At 36.0% G+C, this 17,571-nt stretch overlaps 1 protein-coding gene across 1 annotated transcript in view; it reads left to right on the top strand.

Annotated features, from left to right (window-relative positions):
• TMEFF2 (transmembrane protein with EGF like and two follistatin like domains 2) overlaps window positions 1-17,571 on the top strand; it is a 262,166-nt gene that overhangs the window by 18,348 nt on the left and 226,247 nt on the right. The gene's annotated exons all lie outside the window — the stretch shown is intronic.

Raw genomic sequence — 17,571 nt, 5'->3', positions numbered from 1 at the left:
TCACCTTTTCTGGTTTAGGCAACGTTTAAAGGTTTATCACGTTACCTTATGTAATGATGGAAAAGCTTAACTCTTGCCAATAAGTGATACACAGAGAATACAATTAGAGCAGCATATGGGAGCACAGTTTTTTTTCATGAAGACTGAAATGAGGAGGAGTAAAGATTCAGTACAATGATATTTCCATGTCATATGACATTGGACCATCATTTGATGTGAAAACAATCTTTTACAGTTTCTAAGAAATCCTTTTTTCCTAGCTGGTTAGTATAGTATTCCTAATAAGGCATTCCTAGAAGTTTGATTTCTAACACAAATTAAATCTTAAAAAGAAAGGAAAAAAGATATTCCTTGAGTAGATACTTCACCATTGGAATATTTAGAAATTAATCAGTTTTTTAAAATGTTGCTTTTGGGAGTTCTCATCATGGCTCTGTAGAATCTGACTAGTATCCATGAGGACGCAGGTTTGATTCTTGTCCTCGCTCATTGGGTTAAGGATCCGGCGTTGCCATGAGTTGTGGTGTAGTGTGTCTCAGATCTAGCATTGCTGTGGTTGTGGTGTAGCCCAGCAGCTATAGCTCTTATTGGACCCCTAGTCTGAGAAGCTCCATATGCCAGGGGTGAGGCCCTAAAAATACAAAAAAAAAAAAAAAAGAAGAAATGCTGCTTTTGGAAGGAAGTAGTTTTATGCAAAATTCTGTGTGTTTCCCAACTATTTAGTTTTAGTATAGAGTACTTAATTTGGTAGATATTGTGTTATTTCAACCGTTCCACTGTTCATGCAACAATTGTTAATCTTTTAGTACCTTTAAAAACAAAACACAGAATTTCTTCTTTGCTCCTTTTGTTAAAGCTTCATGGTATACTTTTTTTTCTGATTGAGTCTTCTCATATATCATTTCTTCATTTTTTTAGATAATAAGCGTGGTGTATGTTTCAGATACTAGTTTCCAGTTTTTGGTCACTGTAATTAGCACATGCAATGGACAGTGAAGTCATACACTTCCTTGTTGCAGTTTATATAGAAATCTTGGGTTCATTATGTTACACTGTGATCTGAATAAGGTGATTTTTAGGACATCATTTTAATCTATTGAGTATGATGTTTATAACATAAATTTCATATATTGGTGGCAAACTATTTTTTCTCTTGTTTTACCCTGCCTTTCAATTATAGTATAATACTAGCTTGGTGGGGGGAGCAGGGGAAGCAACTTCTTAAGAGATAATTGCTTTGAGAAGAAAACGAATGTGTAGTCCATTTAATTCTGAGTATAGTCTTTTTAGAGTTATTCTTCTGAAAGTTGTGGTAAATGAGTATTTACTCCTACCTGGGCAATCCCCCCCACCCTTTATTTTCTTTAGTCAGACACACATTGTTTTTGTTTTGTTTTTACTGAATTTTTTTTCTGGTCTGTGTTACTTTGTTCTGAAATACTAATAGTTTTAATTTTCTGTAATTTTTTACTCAATACAAAATGATAAAAATAAAACCTTATTGACTAGAACCTAAACACCTAGTTTAGAGTGACCTGCACGATTCCAATTCATGTATCCTTTGGTTTATGCTTAAAATATATTTGACTTGCTGCCTTTGCTATACAAAATATGGACTTGTTCTCTATTCTGACAGAATTCCTAATAGCAAGGTATCAGAGGAGTTGGAATCAGTTTCCTTTGAATTAACCAGAAGTGATTGGATTACCTGTGCTTGGTAATCAGACAATCCTGGCTAGTGATTGTGCTAACTGGTCTCTATAGGATATATTCTCATAGTGTGTATTTAGCCAATAATTGGGGCATCTTTGCAAGCATTTTGGTTGATTAGTGGTTATTTTTCTAATTTCTTTTAACAAAAGCTAATATAATTCCCAAATGGGGTGCATTGATCTGAATACTGAAGCAAACAATCTTATTTGCAAAACACTTATGTGTCTATCAAATGATATCATTAAACCTCCAAATGCAAAATCACTTTAAAAATACATCAATTTTTACTTTTTTTGTATTGTCCTATATTTTTAAATGAGTGAATATTACATTAGCATTGAAGATTAGATCTGATTATTTTTAAAATAATTTAACTTACTTGCATGAGGGCATATCTTTGTCATTTATTGTACTTGAGGGAACATTTTTACTGCAGTATAAAAATGATCTAAAAGTTTCATACAATTTATGTTATCTTGTTAGCATACATTTTTTAGAGAGTTTAAAAATCTTTATTTATTTAGGTGAAACAATTCAAAGGGCTAACTTTATTTAATAAAACATGTTTATCATGTCTTTAACATGGTCTGCAAAATGCACATTCAGGTAATTTGTACAATAAGCAACAAATGCTGCTATAGATCCTAAAAGTTGGCTTTTCCCATTTCACCGACTGTATCCTTTTCGTGTTTAAGAAAACTCATTAATACAAAGAACAATATTCTATTATTAGCCTTAAACATAAGACTGGTTGTTTATGGGATTCTGTTTTCAAATAAAAATGTTTATCTGAAAGGCATCTACATCAAATAACCTTTTGGATAGACTCACACTTGAAAAAAGAAGTTCAGGATAAATTATAATTAACTATATATGTGTCCCATAGGAAGGTAATATGTGATACTGTGCAGACCAAATTCCAAAGAATTTCAGAAAGTAATAGAAAGAAAGGGGTTGGTGTTCAAGTACTTATATATGTGGAGATTTAATGTTGTAAATAGGAAAACGGGTGTGTGTAGGAGGGATAATAACATCTTATCCACCCACGGACTTCCTTAAGCAACAAATACTGAAGTAAGAAAAAAAATATTAAAGGAGCCGCCTCTCAAAATCTAGTGTGTGTGTGGTTAAGGGATAATTTTTAACACCTGCTATTCTTTCAAAATCTTGCAGTCATATTATAAGGATAAGACCATTAATATTTTCCATACTCGCAACAGTATTTCTGGATTAACTAGAGTTTTGATGGATTTCTAAAAACAAAAAATAAGTCCAGTAACATAAAAACTGTATTTTAACTATTAATATAATTATAAATATATTATCCTGATAGAAGTCTGGAAGAATCTACAGTTAAATTTTAATAACATCTTATGGGAAGTTGTATAATAATGTCCATAGACATAAAATGTCTCTAAGAATACACAGCATTGATACAATGGGTATATTTTTAATTCATGAGGTAGAATGAAATGCAGGGCCAATTTACACAACTTATATAATTATATAGTTTTAAGAGAATTCTTTAATAATTGATCTCTTTAATTAAGAGATTAATATCAGATATGTACTGCAACAAATTAAATTAAATTTACACCCATTATTTGTATATTTATTTTAATATAAATCCAGGTAATTGTTATTGTGATGATTAATGCCCCAAATCAGGTATGGTATATTTTTATTTAATGCAAAATTGTCCCGTGCAAACTTGCTTTGTATGATTTTACTTGGATGCATGTAGTTACGACATTTTTTTCGTATATACTTTGGATAGAACAAGAAATATTTATGTTGCAACAGACTGTACACCCTAGGCTATTTCTGATTGTATAGATTGCTAAAAACTAGAAAACAGTATTGTAACAAGTTTAAGAACTTAAAAATTATTTTTTTTTAATTCTAACATCTCTAACGTGGATTTGATGATATTCTGGAATTGAGTCGAACAAGCCTCATATAACCTGGGGACCATGGTAAGGTTTCTGGAACTATAAAGCTGAATATGACACAGTTCTTTGCACTTAAGGAGATTTACAAGTAAATTTTTTCTTAGCACACAGTGGGAAAATTATGATTCTAATTATCAAAAGAAAAATAATCCCCTGTAGATATAAAATGTTAAATATACTGTAAATAACAAGAAACTGAATATTCATTCCATAAAATATTCTCATATAAGGCTAAGCAATTTTTCTCCTCTGTGTTGCTATAGCAATTCCCTTTCCTGACCTCAGTCTCTACCTTCTCCATCTTACTGTCATGGTCAAATTTTGGCAAGTACAATATGCCTCACCATGTATTTTCTCCATTGGGTACACATTACAACCAAAGTCTGACAGGCATCAGTTATAGGCAGCTTCAGCTAAAATACTGATTCGATAAGACATTATACTATGTATGTAAGGTGTGCAGATTTTCCCAGGGTAATACATATCGGGAGGAAGCAGAAACTGTCCTGCTTTTGCCGTTCATACACCTGAAAGCTGCTGTCCAACACCAGAGAAAGAAGGGACGCATCAGAGGTCACAAGACTGGATGAGTTTATAGACATCTGACACACAGTTGAAATTATCTCGGGTTTTCATAGGGTGGAATCCATTGGCTTACTCTGTACCTCAAAGATAAATAGTACTGTAATGGAGTAATAAAATAGAGGTAGCATGAGTGATACCTCTATTTTATTAGATAGATAATGGATAATGAAACAAACAAAAGGAGAAAACAAAGTGAGAATGATGGAAAATGAAAAGGGAAGAGAAAGGAGCTCTTGTTACCAATATGGCTGCATTTGTCTTTGCACATGACTACCAACTTAAAAATAAAAATGACTTTTTTTTTTTTCCAGTAGAATAGTAACAATTGACTGAATTTCTAGAGAAGATTGCTTGTGGATATGAAATGGATGTTACAAGCTTTTTTTCCTGAATCATCTGTATGTGTTTTTAAAAGTATATCTAGAAAAATAAATGTAATCATTGTGTGCAGTGCCATAGACATGGCTTTGGATTACAAATCAGGAGATTTGTATTCTAGATTTTTAATTGGCTTGAAGGATGCCTATTTGATTTTACTCTCAGTCTCCTTGGAGATTCACTCGCTTTTATCAGTAAAGGAGAATAATATCTGCTTATAGGAAAAGACGATTATAATAAACTAATGCAAAGAACTTGGATTCCAAAATATTAAAAATGAAATTAAAAGAATTTATATTACTTTTGCTCTTTATTCCCATTTACTCTAAGAATATTATTTCTCTGAGTGGCTTAATTAGAAATTGAATCAGAAAAAGACAAATATCATATAATATCACTTATATATGAAACCTTAAATATGACACAAATGAACCTATCTATGAAAGAGAAACAGACTCACAGTTATAAAAATCAGACTTGTGGTTGTCAAGGTGGGAAAGGAGGAATGGATTGGGAGTTTGGGATAACAGAAGCAAACTATTATAGAGGATGGGTAAATAACAAAGTCCTATCGTATAGCATAGGGAACTGTACGATAATAATACGATACACATTATTATCATATATGATATACATATTATCGTATACGATAACTATATGATAACAATACCCTATGATAAACCATAATGAAAAAGAATGAATCACTTTTCTGTACGGCAGAAATGAACACATTTTAAATCAACCACACATCAGCAAAAATTTTTTAAAATAGAAATTGGATCTTTTAAATAGTGATTTTTAGGTTCATGGTTTAAAGTACTGATGCTGAGATAAGAAGTCTACAAATCCCATCACAGTTTTCAATATTTGGAGGAGAGAGGCTAGCTTTGCACCTTGAAGGGGTGAAATGACACTGTTGATATCAGAGGAACTGCAGTTCTATAAGATAGACAAGAAATAAGGAATAATGTTCAAAAATTCAAAACAGTGGATAATTATTAAAAGGGCAGGCATATTGCCTCCATAGAAATCCAAAAAAGAAGAAATGGGAGGGATTCATAATGCTGGGGATTCAGGATACTTACAAGGAAGAATTTTCCTCAATATGCTAAGCATTGCAAAGTTTTTCTAAGGGGATTTGAGGTTTGTTGGTTTGTTTCTTTTCCTTTCTTTTTAGAACCTTATGTGCAGCATATGGAAGTTCCCAGGCTAAGGGTCGAACCAGAGCTGCAGCTGGGGGCCTATGCCACAGCCCCAGCAATGCAGGATTTGAGCCGAGTCTGCAACCTACACCCACAGCTCACGGCAATGCTGGATCCTTAACCTGCTGAGTGAGGACAGGAATTGAACCCGAGTCTTCATGGATACTAGTTGGGTTCATTACCACCAAGCAACAATGGGAACTCTGGGATTTGAGCTTTTTTGAAAGAAATTCTTTTAAAATCGATAGAGAGATTTTATTAGAATTCTACTTGATATAACAGTGTGAATTAGACAAATCTGTGAGGATTCCTCATTCAGATATAATTATTTGTAAAACACTCTATAGTTTATAAAAAATACAATTATAACATTAATTTATTTAATTACAATAACAGCCTTTGGATGTGTGCATTATGGTCAGAAAAAAAAAAATACCATTTTACCCGAAATGCCAATAACAGTACATATGGTAACTAAGCCAGTCCATAAATTTCAAGGAAGGAAACTAAAGTCTACAAGATTACCTCACCTCTTACGGTAGTTGCAACCACTGTATCAGACAGACCCCATAGCTTGTGTTATAGATCATAAATCCTACCAACAATCATATAAGATTTCATTATCCCATCTTTTTATCACCTTCCCACTCTCATTTTTATTTCTGGAATCATCTGTTCTATTCAGTGTAGTACTCAAAACCCTGTGGGTTTTTTTTTTTTTTTTGTGGTTTGCTATTTAAGTTAATTGCACTCATCAGTCTATAATGGTTTGCTATCTCTTCTCTTCTATTAATTTCCCCTTTCATCACCCATCCCTAATCCCATGCCTTTCTTGTATAAATATTCACACTAAGGTATTTAATATACCTTACATTTCTGGGAGGGGGGTATATTGTTGTGTGGGTAACAGTAGGAAGTGATAGTTAAAAACATAGGCTCTGGAACTGGACTCTGTGGGTTTGGTCCTGGCTCCACCCCTTACTGGCTAAGTGACCACAGACAAGTTACTTACACAATATGTTTTTAGTTTCTTCATCTGTGATCCTTTCAGGGTTTCCCAGGAAGTAGACTCTGAGTTTGAGAACTGTACTTTCAAAGTTCATGGAGTAGTGCTCTCAGGATCAGCATCATATGGAGGGAAGAGTGTAGGATTGGGAGGAGAAGAACTGGTACAGTTTTAAAAAGGCACAGTAGCGCCCATAAGGAGCTCTCAGAATGGAATGGCCCCTATGAGTTGTGTTTAATCCAGATGATGGGGCTGGGCCTTCCCACACCACAATTGATATCACCACTGATATGGACAACCCGAAGAAGGGAGTGTTACCTTGGGCCACGTGACTCTCTTCAGCTTCGCATTAGACCAAGAGAGGCACTCAGCTGTAGGCTGTCTGCGTACCACCTCCCCAGCAGACATTGGACCATGGCATCCTCTATGATTTATAAAATTTAAAACAGGGAACAAGACAGGCACAGTTTTTACCCTTGCAGAGCTTATTTCATGTGAAAAGAGCCAAACAGTAAACAAACAAACCAGGAAAAATATAGATTGTCATGTGATGAGCGCTGGGTAGGAGAGGAAATGTGGGATAAAGAATGTTTGGGGTTGCTAATATATTTGGGGTCATCAGGAAGGCCTAGACAAAGATAAGAAGGAAATGAATGAGCAAAGCTTGCAAATAGGCGAGGGAAAGGCATTCCAGAAGAACAGCAGTTGCAGAAGCTTTGAAGCAGGTGCATAACTGGGGTGTTCCAAGAAGATCATGATATTAGCTGGACTGATGTGAGTGACAGGGTGCTTGGAGATGAGAGAGAGAGAGGGGGGAGGTGGGGGTGACCCTGAAGACCACCTCTCATAGGGTTTGGCTCTTCCTGTGAGTGAGCTGGGAGCCGTCAAGGATCTGGAGCAGAGAGCATGTTGTGATTTGACCTGTGATTTCACAAAATCTGTGTGGAGGATGCCCTGTGTCCAAGTAACGGAGGAAGTGAGGAAGACTTCTGTAATTAAAAGACATAAGATAATGTTCCTTTGGTCTGGTTGTCATCAATGTTCAGGAGTCCATGGTATATTCGCCAGAGTATCCCTTGATTCTCCTATATGTGTCACTCTGCTGCCCATCAGAGGCACATTATCTATGATCCTTTATAAATAGATATCCTAGGTTGTGCAGTGGTCGAATCCATTTTTTTCTCTTAAGATATTTTTATATTTAGGGTTTTATTTAAAACATCCTTCTCTTGTTTCGATATTTGTAACCAAGCAGAACATATCAGGTATTACCAGACAGTATTTAATACATAAAAATCTCTCTGCATGCAGCAGTGCATGCCAAATTGCGTTGACTTTGCTTCAAATTTGGATTTGAAAATATAGCTTTTTTACTGTACTAAATGTACAATACATATTGGAGCATATGATTTTCAACATGTACTTAACAAAGAGCAATTCCATTTTCTCTGGTAAATTACACACTTGTTATAGCTTTGGGATTTAAAAAAATCCAAGAATAAATAGAAAACAATATGTTTAAATAATGTTAACATTCTGGCTCAATGAGTCAAACCAAAAGAATTATTCCAGTGACTTTCAGTTAGTAAACTGGTTCTGAAGATATTTTGGTTTTGCATTCCTTGCTGATCTCTCTCTGAGTAGAATAAAAGGGAAATTAACTGGATTTTAAATAAGGTTGGACTGATGCTTCCAAGAAGTTGTTCAGCAGATGGATCATTAAGCGGGACGAGTTCCTAATTAAATAAGTATGTATTTAATATAAAATAATAAATATATTCCTTATAAGCTTAATCTTCTCCCCCATGTTCTCTCATTTTCCAGCAGCTTTTCTTACTCCTTAATGCCATAGTTTGGCTGACTGGATGGCTGTTCTCTTGGTGAAGGCCACAAACAGAAAGATCAGTGTTAGTGGAATCCGTTAAAGAGGGAAGCTATTTCTGTTACAACCTCTACACAAAAATAAGATACTCTGCACATATTCGATCCTGGCTAAGTTGAGAAATTTTGCACTGTCTTGTAAGCATTGAATTAGGGCAAGAGTCATTCCAGATGCACTGACCAACCATCCTCTCCAGAGACTGTAGCACTAACAGAAAAACTGTGACCTTCGGCAAGTATAATTTCTGACACTTTGATCTAAGTGGTAGTGGTGAAAACTTGGTGGAAAACATGTTGAGCCAAGTAGTATCATCCTTCCCAAGCGCTTCAAGCTTGCTGATGCAGTTTGAGGTCTAATCCTTAAGGGCTGGAGAGTTTACAATGTTGAAGATTTTATTCCGTTAGTCAAAAGACAACCATAATAGCAGCTTGAATGTGCTTATCTTTGAAAGTAAGTGTTATTTTTAAATACAATTAAAGAGGAACACAGCTGGCACTTTAGAGACAAAAAAAAAGGGAATTGGTAGAGTTATTATACTTCATCTTAACTGGTGGGATGGTATTAAACAGTTACATTCTGGAAGCTCATGTTCTCATTGCTTTTGAGGTCCATGCTGTCCAACCATGTTCAGGCATTGATTAAGGAAACACTCTTGACCTTTTATAAAGAGAGAGCTCCCTTACACCAAACTCTGCTTTGAAACAGAACGTGGCAGAATTATAAAGCCAGACCAACCCTATAAATCAGCACCTTTTACAAATTTTCTGTTGTGAATAGTTCTCAAATCTCTATGTCCAGACCCTTCATCAATCCCCTATTTCAGTCCCTAGTCCTTTCTTGTCTTTTTGGATTTAAAAAAAAAAAAAAAAAAAGCCTCCTAACAGGTCTCCCTTCTTCCAGTCTTGTCATCCTAAATTTTTTTCTTACTCACAGTCAGAATGATTTATAGAAAATATTTTGAGCATATCATTCCACTACTCACAACTCAACCCACAATAGTTGTCCATCAGCCTTAGAAGAAAAGTCAGTCTTCCCAGTAGGAGATAGAAAGACTTCCAGAATTGCTCCAGTACCTGCCTCTCCATCCTCATCTCTAGTCTCCTTTACCTACTTGACAATTCCAGTATACTTTTTCATTGAGAGTAGTTCACTGGGCTGCAACATCAGTAGATTTCATGCCTCTTTGCTTTGCCATTGTTCTTCCCTCTTTCTGAAACCTATTCCATGCTTTTGCCTAAATATTATTCATTTTCCAAGATTAAATCAGGGATCATATACTACAGGAAGATTTCCTTCAGTCTTCTGTTTGGACTAAATACAATTCCACTTTGAATCACCAGCCTGATTCATTGAAATAACCTGCTTCTATATGTAGCTGGAGCTAAATGTTAATACCCTAAATGCAGACCATAAGACCAAGTGCTTAGTAGGATCTCATTAGATATTTGCTCAGCTGAACTAAGGCCCTAATACTAACAAAAATTTAAAAATGTGCTTAAATTTTGAAATGTTTCCATTACCGTTTGCATACTATAGTTTGTTATTCGAAATTCTGATATGAATTAAATGTGAAGAGTTTCTCAGGCTAAAATAATGGTAGAATTATTTTAACTTAATAGAAGAGGACTGAAAAAACAAAAGTAACAGAATGATCCATTCCACCAAGAATAAGGGATTAAGATGATATTCAAAAACAGCTTCAAAAACAGGTACTTGCTTACATATCCAGGATCTAAAGAAAATTAAGGGAATCTGAAAGGAGTCTAGCAAAAATATAGACTGCAAGCTAAAAGGCCTTTCCTTTATTTTTGAAGTGCATGGCATCTGATACTAGTATATCAACTTGTTCATCTGTGATTTACCCGTTCTCCTAAAAGTGGTGTGCAGAGAAAAAAAAAATGAAGTTATTTTAGGATTCTAGTTAGTTTGTAGGTAATTGAGGTAATTTTACCCTATGTGAATACTTTATCCCACATCCAAATTACTTATTAAAATACCAAATGACTTTGGCCAGAGAATAGAATCATTTGGAAATCCATTTGGTACCTTCATTTAATTTGACACTGAACCAGTGGAAAAAAGCCTGTCTTTTCTGAGTTTTCAAGGAATTATAATAATTATTCTGCATAAAATGTTCTTTAGTCCTAGAAGACTATTACTTGGAAAATAAAACACTGGATATTAGTTCCTTGGATCTAGAAAGTTTCTCACTTTAATGAAATAAGAAAGTAGAACTCTGTGAGCTTCAGCTTTCAACTTAGGAAATATGCACCGGTGTATGGGAGGGGGAAAGAGGGAGCCTCCATGTGATGCCGTAGAGATTCAGAGGGAATGACTTTAAAGTAAGTCACTGCACTGTCATCAAACTGGAAGGAAAGATGCAACCAGTGGAATTTCATAGAACTGTACCTGGCAGATAGTGGTGCGTGATGAATATTTGTGAAATTAATGCATGGATGAATGAATTGGCAGGGTAAGATGTCAACTCCTACAATAGTAATTAATTGACGCTTGTGTGAACCCGGAGACCACTCTCCCACCTCCCAGAAACTGCTAACTATGGCCCTGGACTTACTTAGAGTAGGCATCAGAAATGCCAGGAGTTGTCATTCCTCAAGAAATCTGTGGAGTGATTCTATTTCTTCCACCAACTCTGAGTCACAGCTCTTTCCCACATCCCCATGCTCTTTTCTTTTTTTCCTATTTCCCCCCATGAATGAAACTGGAACAATATGATAATGCTATGCTCGGATATAAAAGAAGATATTTATAGGGGATAAAAAGAAGAGTTTGAAGAAACAAGATAGGAGAGCAATCTGGCGAGAGAGAAAAGGATTCCTCAATGCAAAATATCAGGAGAAAGGAGAAAGCGGTGGTGTTCAATGTTTTGTCAAAAGAGATTTTTTAGGGTCCACAGAAGGAACAAAAAATCTGGACTGTTAAATATCTGCAGGCCTCAGCAGGCTTTACTTTTGTTTTTTTATGTGTTCCAACTTTTAACATTTCTTTCCATGTTAACATGCACTATTTTCGCAGTTAGTGCATTTCTCCCTCAATAGTTTTTATACCCCAACACATACATGTTTTGAGAAGAAAATCAAGAAAAAGGTATTCCAGACATAGATTTCCTTCCTCACTCTATCGCACACAGGTTTTTCTCACCCCTCTAAAATAGCATTTAATGTTGCCAGAGGATGTTTCATTAGGAAAAACAGATTTTGTTCTTGCCAGACAGGACAACAGTTGAAATCAATGCTTCATACTGCTGAGTAGGAGATCTGACAACCTTCCCTTACCCCAGCACTTTTGAAATGTGTTCGGTAGAACTTGAATGCCTCAAGATGCTGTTATACCAGAGGGTATCCAGTTAAGTGAGACCAAGAAATGGAGTGTATTTGGAAGAATCACAGATAGGGTGACCAATTTGCTCCAGTTTGCCTAAGACTTTTCCAGCTTTTGCATGGAAAATCCTACCTCCCAGGAAACTCCTCAGTTCTGCAAAAACAGGGATGATTGGTCACCTTAGTCACATAAGAAACATTACAGTAAAGAAGCTTGCTAAGTTTTGTTTTAACCGTGTTTTAAAAGAACACCTGACCATGAAACATTTTTCTTAAACAGAGATAGTAAAAGCCAAAGAAATTAGTAATCTATGGTATACAATTTGGGAAGGTCTGCTCCAACCCCATTTGTCTCTTGGCCCCTGCACTCTCATTAGTGGTATTCTCTCTATTGCCCTTTGTTGAAGGGCATGTGGAAACCTAATGAATGATCCACCGATTGTAACTGCTTGAGTCTCTCTTTCTGAACCTTAGACTACTTAAGCCTCAAGCTGGACACTTAAAAGAATTTCCATAAAGGAATTATTTCATCAGTTTGAAGTCATTCTTTTTTTTCAGTCTCTTTCACAAATGTTTACCTATCTTAATGCAAATTTTTTAGGAATTTCTACAGGAGGGTAATATACTGTAAGGAAAGTCTTCAAAGGACCTATATTCCAAGTTTTTATTTTCTATTGTATGATTCTGGGTGATTCTTGAAAATATCTTGGGCAATGTGCATAAATTAAAAATATGTATATTAGTGGAGAGTTTGTAGGCTGTCATTATATGACAACATGAGCATTCGTGGAACTGCTCTCTGGTGCTTTTTTTTTTTTGGTCTTTATTTTTTAGGGCCTCAACCATGGCATATGGAAGTTACCAGACTCAGGGTGGCATTGGAGCTGTAGCCACTGGCCTACACCACAGCCACAGCAATGCCAGATCTAAGCTGCGTCTGCAACCTACACCACAGCTCACAGCAACACCAGATCATTAACCCACTGAGCAAGGCCAGGAATCAAACCCACATCCTCATGGATACTAGTTGGATTCATTACCAGAGCCACCATGGAACTCCTGTTCCTTCTCTCTGTAGGGATAACCCAGTCTGAAGGGAGAGCATAAAGAGATAAAAATGCATAGAATGGAATTCAAACCTTTTCAATATCTGCAAAGAGAGAAAAATTCAGATCCAGAGCTGCTTACTTCCATTCAACCATTTCCTCTTTTTTTTCTTTTTTCTTTTTTTTTTTTTTTTTAGGCAACAGTTAAAGGCTTGATCTTGTCGATCACATCCTATTCTTGTCACCTCCTCACACACTAGGGCAGGTACTTCTTACAACACCCGCACATGGTCATAGAAGGCAAAGCTCATTATAGTGAATTACAAAGGATTGGCTGAGTGAACTCATGAAAGGGACTCTCTGACACTGAATAATGTATTTGTTTCAACCAAGACTTAAATTTTTCTAAATTCAGAGATTTTTTTTCTCTTTTTCCAAGTAGTTTTCAGTTCTAAATATCTATGAATTTAAAAGTGCTTTTTCTGACATTTCTAGCACACAGTGTACTGATAATGCTGAGGGAGCATTTCTTCTGACAAAATTTCTAATTTTTGTACCTCTGGGACAAAGCCAAGCCAAAGAAAAAATGCTTTAGCTGCATACTACTCCCTGAGGTTCCTGGGAGTGAAAAGGAATAGGTGGAAAAGTGCTTCAAATAGTATATTGCTTTTAGCTGTGATGCTTTCAAAATGAGCAATTATGGAAACACTGATAAAGACACATCACTGCTAATTTACATACACATTTAATTACATGAATCACTAAAGTTCCTACAGCTTATCTGTTCCAATAATTGATAAGTCCAATGTAACACTTTAAAGATTAATTTATACTGTCTTTTATTAAGATACTTATAATGAGCACCTACTCTGTGTCAGGGGTTTTATAGCCTAATAGTAAATATTTGTTATAACTCTTCAAGAAAGACATATCACCTCCATTTCCCAATGAAGAAAATAAAAGACGCAAAGGTTAAGTTACTTGTCCACAACTATGTAGTTAGGGGCACAACCAGGTTTTAAACCCAGGCTCCTGAAGCTATAGTTTCCTGTGTATTCTGCAACACATCTTTAAATCCAAGATTTAAAATAAAGACACATAATCTTTCATATTAAAATATATTAAACATTTATTCATTTGCTAAAAAAGATATTGCTACCTTAGCATTTGGAGTGGATAAGCAATGAGATCCTGCTGTATAGCACAGGGAACTACATCTATCTAATCATTGTGTTGGAACATGATGGAGGATAATGTGAGAAAAAGAATGTATATATGTGCATAACTGGGTCACTTTGCCGTACAGAAGAAATTGACAGAACATTGTAAATCAACTATAATAAAAAATTTTTAAGTAAAAAATAAATTAAAAAGATGTTGCTGTTAAGGAGAAATTTTGCACTAAGAGAAACATCTATGCTTTCGGCATAATGTAACTTTGACTTATTTGTCCTACATGCACACCCACATACACGTGCACATACCGTTTTTTTTTTTATTATTTAGAGAATTTATTCCACTGATATTTATTGATAATCCAGTCCTTATCTCTTATTTTGACAACATGGCATAATAGTATTATACTTTGTGCCAGCCATGTTTTAGATGTTTGAGATACAGAAAAAAGTCCCTGTTCACATGAAGCTTAACTCTAAAGGGAAGAAATAGGCATAACCCAAGTGAATAAATAAACAAGAACATTTCTTTTCTTTTCTTGTCAAGAAACAAGGAATTTCTTTTAATGAAGTGAAACAGGGTGGTATAATTCAGAGGGACTGGATTTTGTGGGAAGAAAGAAATTTGCAGTGAACACCTGAATTATTAGAAAGAAATGTGCACCAAGATCCTGAGGCAGGACTCTCAGAGCAAGGAGAAGAGCAAATGCCAGGGCCCTAAGGGAGACCTTAGTGAAATTCGGAAACAGGAAGAAGGGAAGTGCGGTTCTGAGCACGGTAGTTGAGGAGGAGTGTGGTAGAAGAGGAGAGTGGAGAAGTCATAAAGAATTGGGGTTTTATTTATAGTGTCATAGAAAGCATTTGAGGAGAGTAATATAATCTGGCTTATATTTTTAAAAGAGTGCTCTTGCTGCTGTGTGGAGAATGAATTATAGATGAAACAAGAGGGGAAGCAAAGAAAACAGCAAAAAGGATTATTATCGTAGAATAGGTAAAGATGACCCTGACCTAATTAGGATGATGGCAAAAAAGATGGTGAGAAGATGACAGATACACTGGTGTCTCGTGTCTACTCTAATTACCTTCCATGCATTTCCATATTGATATTGGTGTGAACAATGTCATATGCCAATGTAAAGGATCTGGAAAGAAGAAGGAAACAAGATAACAAAACTGTCACCTCATTTTGTGCTCCCCAAATCCTCCACACACATTCAAAATGAATGAATATATAGGTTTGCTTTTAAGATGTGAAAATGTTTCATAAAAAGCATCATTAAAAAAAACCAAACCCATGCATTGAGCCTATTGTAGTCATCTAAAGCAATTTTCTCAGGTTTTAGGAGGGAAGCAGATTGATGTACTTTTGGGATTTTTCAACCAGTGTCTTTTCAGTAAAGCCTGCATCTATTGATGTTTTTGTTTTTTCACTTACCATTTTAAATTTATACCACTTAAATATCATCACTGGCATGGCAGTAAAAGGTAAAATATAAAAATAAACAGCTCTATAATTTGGACTTTAAATGGCTTTACGTATTTATATTCTATGTGGGATATGTAACAGATTGTGATAACAGAACCAGGTATAATCAAATTGCAGCCTTACAAATATAGCAAATATCATGAAACAGCTCCCTTCTGCTGACTCAAAGAGTGGGAGTTCCACTTCTTTCATTATATTTTTTCTGTAGCAGCTTATCACTAGCAACACCTTTATAGCAATTCTCCTGCTTTGACAGTGTGAATGTCCCCACAATAGCACTTTACCTATATTTGCCATTGATTCTCTCATTGGATTTTCTTCTCTGGAGACAACTAATTTGAGTAGCTTGAAATATAAAACTTATGGCTTCCACCTTTAGTTTCCCAGTTCACATAGCAACATAGTGAAGTCATTTTCAAATGCAGAAAACCCAAGGCCCTCAGATAGGCTTTGTTCATCCTCCATGGTGCTACTCTGTTTTATTTCTCTAAAACCTGTAGCCTTTCACATGTGCTGTTAGAGGGAGAAATTCTGCTGTTTATATACAGCATCACTAAATTAAATTCTGCTAGTTACTGTATCTGAATGCAAATGAGGACACCAGACCAGACTGAGAGTGACAGCCGTTTAGTGCACTCACCTGTCCACTTGGATGGGGGCTTAAAGGTGCTGTCAAATGTTTGTAAACATGGCTTTTGCATATTTCTTTCACAAAGGAGAGTGGTTTTTCCTGTTTTGTTGTGCTTGGGGTTGTTTTAAGCTTGTTTAGCTCTTCCTCCTCTTTAACCCTAAACTGCAACTCCGTTTCCCTCTACAACTCGCAGAAGTGATCCCTGACTGGATTCATGAAGTGGGAACAGTGTTGGACCAGTAGGGGGAGCTCATATCATGCCTATTTTGTGGGTTGTAGACAAGTTACTTTGTAGGTTTGTGTAGTTAGGATGGAACTATTTTAATTCTAAAGCCAATGAAGATTTGGGGTTGGAATAAAAGTTATTTTCTCCTGTTGAAAAGTTAAAATTTGCTAACGTTGAAAATCTCAACTACAGTGAGAGTTTAGGTGGCTTTAATCCATCTGCATGTTGTGGTTGAATTTTTCAGATAGCTGAAACGTGGAGGCTTTAAAACATTACAAGCTTTCTTTCCTGGTCTGTATTATCAAATTACTTTCTTCCATAAATGACAGACACAGCACCTGATTTTAAGGGGTTTTGTTTATTTGTTTATGGCTGTCGGTCAATATAAACATGGGCCGGTGCAGATGGGCGTGACTGGAAAAAGGGTTGATGTTAAGTGTCGTCTGATGGACCTTAGGACCATGGTTAGCCTTCACCCAAATCAATAAAGAATCAGGGCCTGAAGCATCCTTCTCCCATTCCTCTTTTTTCTTTAAGGATGTTTTGACTATCCTTTCTGTCATCAGCCCCTTTCAAAATACTCTCTAATTTTCGGAGTTCCCATCGTGGCTCAGTGGTTAACGAATCCGACTAGGAACCATGAGGTTGTGGGTTCGATTCCTGGCCTTGCTCAGTGGGTTAAGGATCTGGCGTTGCCATGAGCTGTGGTGTAGGTTGCAGATGCGGCTCAGATCCCGCTTTGTTGTGGCTCTGGCATAGGTGAGAGGCTACAGCTCCGATTTGACTCCTAGCCTGGGAATCTCCATGTGCCACAGAAGCGGCAAGAAAGAAAAAAATACTCTCTAATTTTGGAGTCACTGATATGTGGATGTCAAGACCCTCATGGTGCTGAATGTACTTTTCCATTTCCATTCCCCCGCCCCCCCACCCGCACTTAATGTGTTCACA

This window comes from Phacochoerus africanus, chromosome 3, assembly GCF_016906955.1.
Source record: "Phacochoerus africanus isolate WHEZ1 chromosome 3, ROS_Pafr_v1, whole genome shotgun sequence".
Lineage (NCBI taxonomy): Eukaryota > Metazoa > Chordata > Mammalia > Artiodactyla > Suidae > Phacochoerus > Phacochoerus africanus.
Note: the sequence above shows the minus strand (reverse complement) of the source record. Positions and strands in the feature narration are given on the sequence as shown.